We start from the raw sequence: 7,516 nt of genomic DNA, 5'->3' as shown, positions 1-7,516 counted from the left end.
TTCAAATGAACAAATAGTATTTAGCAGCAGCATTCAAGAAATTTAATGAACAAATATAAAAATAACCGTTTTAAATGACCTTAAGTAAAGATTAGTGAGTACAAGTTAAGTTTCTGTTTGAAACCGGGTTCGCTGAATTTCTTTATATCTAACGGGTATACTGTTATAAACAACTTTCTAAGCGCATGCGCTCTCATAGCTCATACAGAGTGGCGCTTCACAAGCAGCACAGCTCTAATAAGGTGTCAATTCTCGGTTACCAATATCATAATTACATTCGACAGGGGACAATCGGTAGGAAAAAAAAACTCGTAAGGGTGCATCTTGTTGTCTAAGGGAGAACGTTGGGATAACACCGCACCTATCCCCACCTCTGACGCGTCGACCTCCACCACAAACTGACGTGATGGATCATGGGTAATTAAGATGGGGGCCGAAACGAAGCAACCCTTCAGTTTGGCAAACACAGCCTCGGCTGTGTCTGACCACCTAAACGTAGTTCTGGGGGAGGTCAAGGCGGTTAGAGGTGCAGCTAGTTGGCTGAAGTTGCAAATAAAACGGTAAAGAAGTTGGCGAACCCCAGAAACCCTCTGTAGGGCCTTACGGGAATCTTGACTTGGCCACTCTACCAAAGCCTTAACCTTCTTGGGATCCATACGCATTCCCCTCAGTCGACACGATGTATCCAAGAAAAGGAACAGACTGTGCATGAAAAATCTCGCATTTCTCCGCCTTGACAAAAAGCCCATTCTCTAGCAACCTCTGAAGCACTCGTCAGACGTGCTGCACGTGTTCCTGGAGAGAAGAGGAAAAAAATCAATATGTCATCCAGGTAGACATATATGAATTGATTGACCATATCTCACAGCACGTCGTTGACGAATGCCTGGAAGACCGCTGGGGAGTTGGACAGCCCGAAGGGCATGACCAAGTATTCAAGTGCCCCCTGGGGGTGTTAAAAGCGGTCTTCCATTCATCCCCCTCCCTAATATGGACCAAATGATACGCATTACGTAAGTCCAATTTCGTGAAGATCGACGCTCCCCTGCAACCTCTCGAAGGCTGAAGACATCAACGGCAAGGGATAAGTATTCTTTATCGTGATGCTGTTCAGTCCCCGGTAGTCAATACAAGGTCGCAGAGACCCGTCTTTCTTCCCCACAAAAAAGAACCCCGCCCCTGCTGGAGAAGAGGAAGGACGGATGAACCCCGAAGCTAGAGAATCAGAAATATATTTCTCCATAGCCTCTTTCTGGAACAGAAAGTGAATATAATTTGCCTTTAGGTGGAGACTTACCTGACAGTAAATCTATGGCACAGTCATAGGGACGATGCGGATGGAGAAAAGCAGCATGAGACTTACTGAACACTTCCTTCAGGTTGAGGTACTCCGAGGGCACGTTAGACAAATCCACTGCTTCCTCCTGAAACACAGACATAGAAACAGACGGACAACCAGACACTAGACAAGACTCATGACATTTATTACTCCAGGCCAAGATGGAACGAAGTTGTCAGTCCACTTTAGGGTTGTGACGGAGGAGCCAGGGGTGACCAAGAACTATGGGTGCAAGGGGAGTGTCTAGTATATAGTCACAGAAGGGAGGTGATCTCAGAGTGGTTGCCTGATGTGATGAGGGTAATGTCTCCAGTGGTGAGGTGAGATGACAGGCAGGCAGTCTTTGTCCATTGAGGGCGTAAACCGCGATCTGGTTTACGCCTACCTGCATGGGCTCATGATCGTGGAGGGGGCTGGCTGCGTCCCCGCCGCAGACCCGGGTACCAGTAGGAGCTCTCTGTGTAAGATTGGGTAGGTACGTCGTTCTACTGACTCGTGTTAGTCGTGCATCTACCCTTAGTGCCAACTCTATGAGTCCGTTGCGCGAGGTCGGAAGGTCCAGGGCATAGATCTCCTTCTGGACGTGGTCAGCAAGTCCATGCAGGAACATGTCCCACTGCGCCTCCTCGTTCCATTGACACTCCACCGCCAAGGTACGGAACTCGATCAAGAAATCCGACACTAATCCCTCTCCTTGCCGTAGTTCAGCTCGCTTCCTAACCGCCTCTCTCCCGGCGATGACCCGATCGAACTCCTCTAACGCCGAGGATGGGGTACTCGCTGCTTCCATGTGGGTCAGATCGTTCTGTCAGGACATAAACGACAGGAAGCAAGTTGCAAGTAATAGATTTATTCAGAACGTAACGTCAGGCTGGGTTGGTGGTGGGGGCGGCGCAGGGACCTCGATGACAGCACAGACCAGTGAGAAGGTGAGTTGAGTGCATTGGGGAAATGATGATGAGGGATACGCACGAGACGAGGGTGTAATCCACAGAAACACGAACAGGAACGAAGACAACAAAGAGGAATGCTTGAGCGGATGAGACACAGACATGAAGCCCGGAGGACCTCAACGATCTGACAAACAAGAGACGAAAGGACAGGGCATTAAGTAGGCTGTTGGAATGAGCTGCAGCTGCCGCTGATCACGATGATCAGCGGTAATGCCCACATGAAACAATTCAACAGGGGACATAACATGAAGACGAGCAGGAAAAAACAGCGCATTCATGAACCGTGACAGAGTGCACATAAAGAAACGTAGAGTCTTTTACAGATTGAAAAGATGTATTACTCTTATCTGTATAAGTATTTTAAATGTGAATGCACCGGTGCCTCCATCTGTCCTGCAGTGAGCGCTAGGCTACTGTTCAGCTTCCACACTCCACACAGACAATAAATACTGCACATTTCTCTAGGTTAACATTATTGATTATAGATTGATTATATTGATATAGATTGAGCGGATATGTGAAGTTTTTCTGTGACTAATAAAATGTTGATTAATCAAGCGTTTCTGGTCAACTAATGAATATTAGTGGGCTAGCCCTAGTAGTAAACGCTAACTATACCATGGTTGCTGTGGCAGAAATAGTAGTAGAATGTTGTTACATCATTCATTTTCAGGGTTTATACAACCTTTTGAGAGAAGAATTCAAACAATTTTCAATGACTTTCAAGCATTTGTTCACACAATTTCAAGCATTTCCAGCACTTCATAGCCCCAAGAATGATGTCAATCTGAATGTAATTCTTAATGGGATGACCAAAAAATCATCATGTAATCATGTAAAATGAAAAAAATACAAATAAAAAAAAAACAAAATTACCATTATAACCAGTAGATGGAAGCAGAGTAGCACTTATTGGCTTATTAGTCATTAATTTATACCTTTTTTGCTTTATATTTTGAATTATAAAATCAATATGATAAAATATTATATAAATATCAAATCATCAAGAAAAAAATCAGATTTTGTCAGTTTTGCACTGAGGTCTCAAAAGCGGGACCTAAATCACATAATCACTGAAGTTGTTTGTCAGTTCCATATAATACAATAGAAGAATAATGGCACATGTTAATAAGAATACAGTATATGCATTTTCTACATAAAAATAGATTCGCGAACGTTACCTGTTATAATAAATTTTGTAAGCTTCCCAAAGCTCAGGGTTTAGTGCTTACTGCACAACTGTTGTATAAACAAGAAAATATGTATGTTATATATTTTCCTTACACTTTGTTCCGCAGACACATTTTATCTATATCTCTATCTTTCGTGTCGCTCGCCTCGCTAATGTTCATTCTGTGCACTGACGTTCTCTCCTCCACATCATGAGTAGACACGCCCCTTATACTGCTGATTTGGCTACAATTTGTTTGTTTTGCTAGTTGGCCCGACATCAGTTTTCTAAAGCAGTTTTTTGAAAAATCGCTTAGCCCAACTTACGCTGGGTAAGTCTATTTATTAAAGGCACATTTGTCCAGTCATCGGTTAAAATGCTGAAGCTGTGTGAAGAAATATGTGCATATGCAGGGGCGACAGTGCTCTTAGTAAAAATCGGAAAGCCCGGACCGTTATATACTTTTAGCTGATTTTAACGGCCCGATATGAGCCTGTTGACAGATAATACGGCATACAGCTGCCGATATGAACTTTTTTCTTTTTACAGAACATAAATGCTTTCTACATGGTGTAATTATGTCGTAATTTCATTCCAGTTGTTTTGCTACTGCAACCTGGATTCAAACGCTTTTTAAAGCAAGAACCATTGACCTGAGCAAAGCCAGAGAAAGCAGAGAGAAGAGCAGAGAAGCAGGAGATGAAGTGATGATGATAAACAAGGATCACAGTTCTATTGAAAAATCTTAGGTTGCAATATTTTTCATCCCACACTTTATCTGACCACTAGACCTACAACAAGTAGTGGTTTGTACCAAAACTGCTTCCTAATAACACCCACCACACCCTTGGGTTTCCATAAACCTTCTGTTATCTCTTATTCATAACAGACCAAACAGTTCATGAACCTTCAACAATAATTAGAATTAAACAATGAAAAACAATAAATATACCAAAACAAAACATTATCAAGTAATAAATCAATAAATTATCAAATAATCAATGCTATAATGGGTTGAATGATAATACCAAGAAACTAAATTAACTAATGAGTAATGAGTAGAAATTATTAAAATGAATTAATGATTATAAATTAATAAAAGCCCACAAATAAAAACTAACCCAAAACGTACGGTTGCTCTCTTGCTTTGCAACACAACAGAATTGTATTTTGCGGATCCTCCGATCCTTTTTTTTTTTTTTTTCCAATTTTTTTTGATTGATCAAACAGATTTAATAGTTTTACTTATAGAAACATGAGGTTTTGTGCAGGTAATTATTTAAAAACTAATAATTTGAAGTACAGTGTAACTCCATTCATTGAAAAGATTTATAATTTAGAAAAATGCATCAAAATGGTCAAAACTGATGTTATGCAATGGTCTCCTTTCTGCTGTTATATCAGGGTTCATCGTTTAGTCCTTCCACTTTATTATGTCCTTACCATTTTTCTTTTCTTTTTTTCTTTTTTTAAGAGTTTCCCTAACAAATGCAACTGTTTTTTACTTGTTGTTTCAGAGTTGATTAAAAGAAAATGTGGGAGACAAATCATGCCAGAAGTGGGAGGGGAGAGGAAGAAACCCCAACCAGGAAAGATTTAAAGAAAAGAAGAGCCAAGAAATCTTTCACCCTCCACTCAGTGGTGGAAAGAGTTTCACATACACACATCATCTTGAGCGTACCATGGGGTTAGTTATACTGGAGGAGAAGGCAGCACGCATGTGAATCCATTGTGGATAAAACATTTTTTGTGTGCTTCAGTACCTGAAGAAAACACCTGTTAGTTCATACACGGGAGACAGAACCATTCATGTACTTTGTGTGGAAAGAGTTTTTCACTTCTCCACTATTTGAACAAAGACATGAAGAAAAAACAGACTGTTGTGAGCGACTACAATGTGCTTTTGAGTGTGGGAAGACTTTTACGACAGCAAAAGTGTTAAAACTGCACCAGAGGATTCACACTGGAGAAAAACCTTATAAGTGTTCACACTGTGACAAGAGATTTAATCATTCTGGAACACTGAAAACACAATGAGATGACCCACACTGGAGAGAAAAACGTTCAACATGTGATCAGTGCGGGAAAGAGATTTTGTAGAGATAGAGTCCTGAAACGCACATGGTAGTTCATACAAAGGAGAAGCCACATTCATGTCATTTGTGTGGAAATAGGTTTTCACATCGACAAAGTTTGAAAATACATCAGAAAGTACATACTGCTGTGAGAGAGTACATGTGCTTTGAGTGTGAAAAGACTTTTACTACAGCGGGCAGTTTTAAAACAGCATGAGAGGATTCACACTGGAGAGAAACCTTACAAAGTGTTCACACTGTGAACAAGAGATTCAGAGATTCAAGACACCTGAAAACACACGAGATGATTCACACTGGAGAGAAACCCTTTCACATGTGATCAGTGCGGGAAGAGATTCACACTAAAGCACCCCTTACAGACCACATGAGAGTTCATACTGGAGAGAAACCATTCACTTGTGATCAGTGCGGAAAGAGTTTCTCACACTCATCAGACCTTAAGCTACACATGGACATCCACACTGAGAGTAAACCGTACACATGTGATCAGTGCGGGAAAACAATTTTGTGGGCTTCAGTCCTGAAGCAGCACCTGACTGTTCATACAAAGGAGAAACCACATTCATGTCATTTGTGTGGAAAGAGTTTTGCGTGTCCAGAACATTTAAAAGTGGCATCAGAAAGTACATACTGCTGTGAGAGAGTACATGTGCTTTGAGTGTGAAAAGACTTTTACTACAGCGAAGCCGTTTTAAAAACAGGCATGAGAGGATTCACACAGGAGAAAAACCTTACAAAGTGGTTCCCACTGTGACAAGAGATTCAGTATTCAGGAAACCTGAAACACATGAAGAGGATTCACACTGGAGAGAAAACATTACAAGTGTCACACTGTGTGTCAAGAGATTTCATCGGTCGGGAAGGAACTGAAAACACATGAGAGGATCCACATGGAGAGGAAGAAAACCCTACACATGTGATGCTAGTGCTGGGAAGAGTTTTGCAATAAAAGGGAAGCTGTACATACCATATGAGAATTCATACGGGAGAGGAAACCGTTCACTTGTGACCAGTGCGGACAACGTTTCAAACTATCGACCTTCAAGGTAAAATGAACATCCACACGGAGAGAAACCTTAGAAGGGTTACAATGTGACAAGAGTTTCGTCGGTCAGAACACTGAACACAGAGGGATCCCACTGGAGAGGAAACGTATCACTGCATGAATGTGGGAAGTGTTTCACTGATCATCTTTCTCTACCACAGACTACAAAAACAATCACAATAAGTAGATTATCTTCAAAACCAAGATTCAACTGTGGGTTCAGATCAACTCAAGATGGAGTTCATCTCCAAAAAACAATGTCACAAAGTTTTATTCTTGTTATCATTTTGCTTCATGATATAAGTGACATCATGTGCTTTCTTATGGGTTTTAAGATGTTCAATCGTTTCATATTATGTTCAATATATTTAATAAGCAGGATTGTAAGAATCATAACACCAATACAACCTTACGATAACCCTCTATACTTTTTTTAAAAGGGGGAGTCAAGCTCATTATTTTTTACTTAGCTAATTTTTTTATTTTCTGTTTGTTAGAAAAAATCAATCCCCTTTAAAAATGTTTTATCTTATTTTTTGGGGTGGTGATCTCTCTCTTATCTTACTCCGGCCTCCTTTCTTTGCCCTTTTTTTTTCTCCTTTCTTTCCCCCCTGTGTTCTCTTTCTCTCTATTCTCTAGTTCTATATCTCTTTACCTCAAAATGTATCTACGCATGCGCCAGATGATACATGAGTTCCAAAACAGTGAAGAATGGGGGGGGGCCTCTGTAGGCCCAGGTTACTGGGTTTTAACTTGGTTTTTCCTTTACTGAAGAAGTTGAAGAGTCCCAGTGTCAGTATTATCTTTATATGTCTAGTATTTTCTGATCATATACTTACCTCATCTAACTTGTTGTTTTGGCTCATACTCAACACATATGTTTTTCTATATATTATTGGTTAAAAGGGCTGT

The sequence above is a fragment of the Cyprinus carpio genome, unplaced genomic scaffold (genome assembly GCF_018340385.1).
Source record: "Cyprinus carpio isolate SPL01 unplaced genomic scaffold, ASM1834038v1 S000006538, whole genome shotgun sequence".
Classification (NCBI taxonomy): domain Eukaryota; kingdom Metazoa; phylum Chordata; class Actinopteri; order Cypriniformes; family Cyprinidae; genus Cyprinus; species Cyprinus carpio.
Note: the sequence above shows the minus strand (reverse complement) of the source record.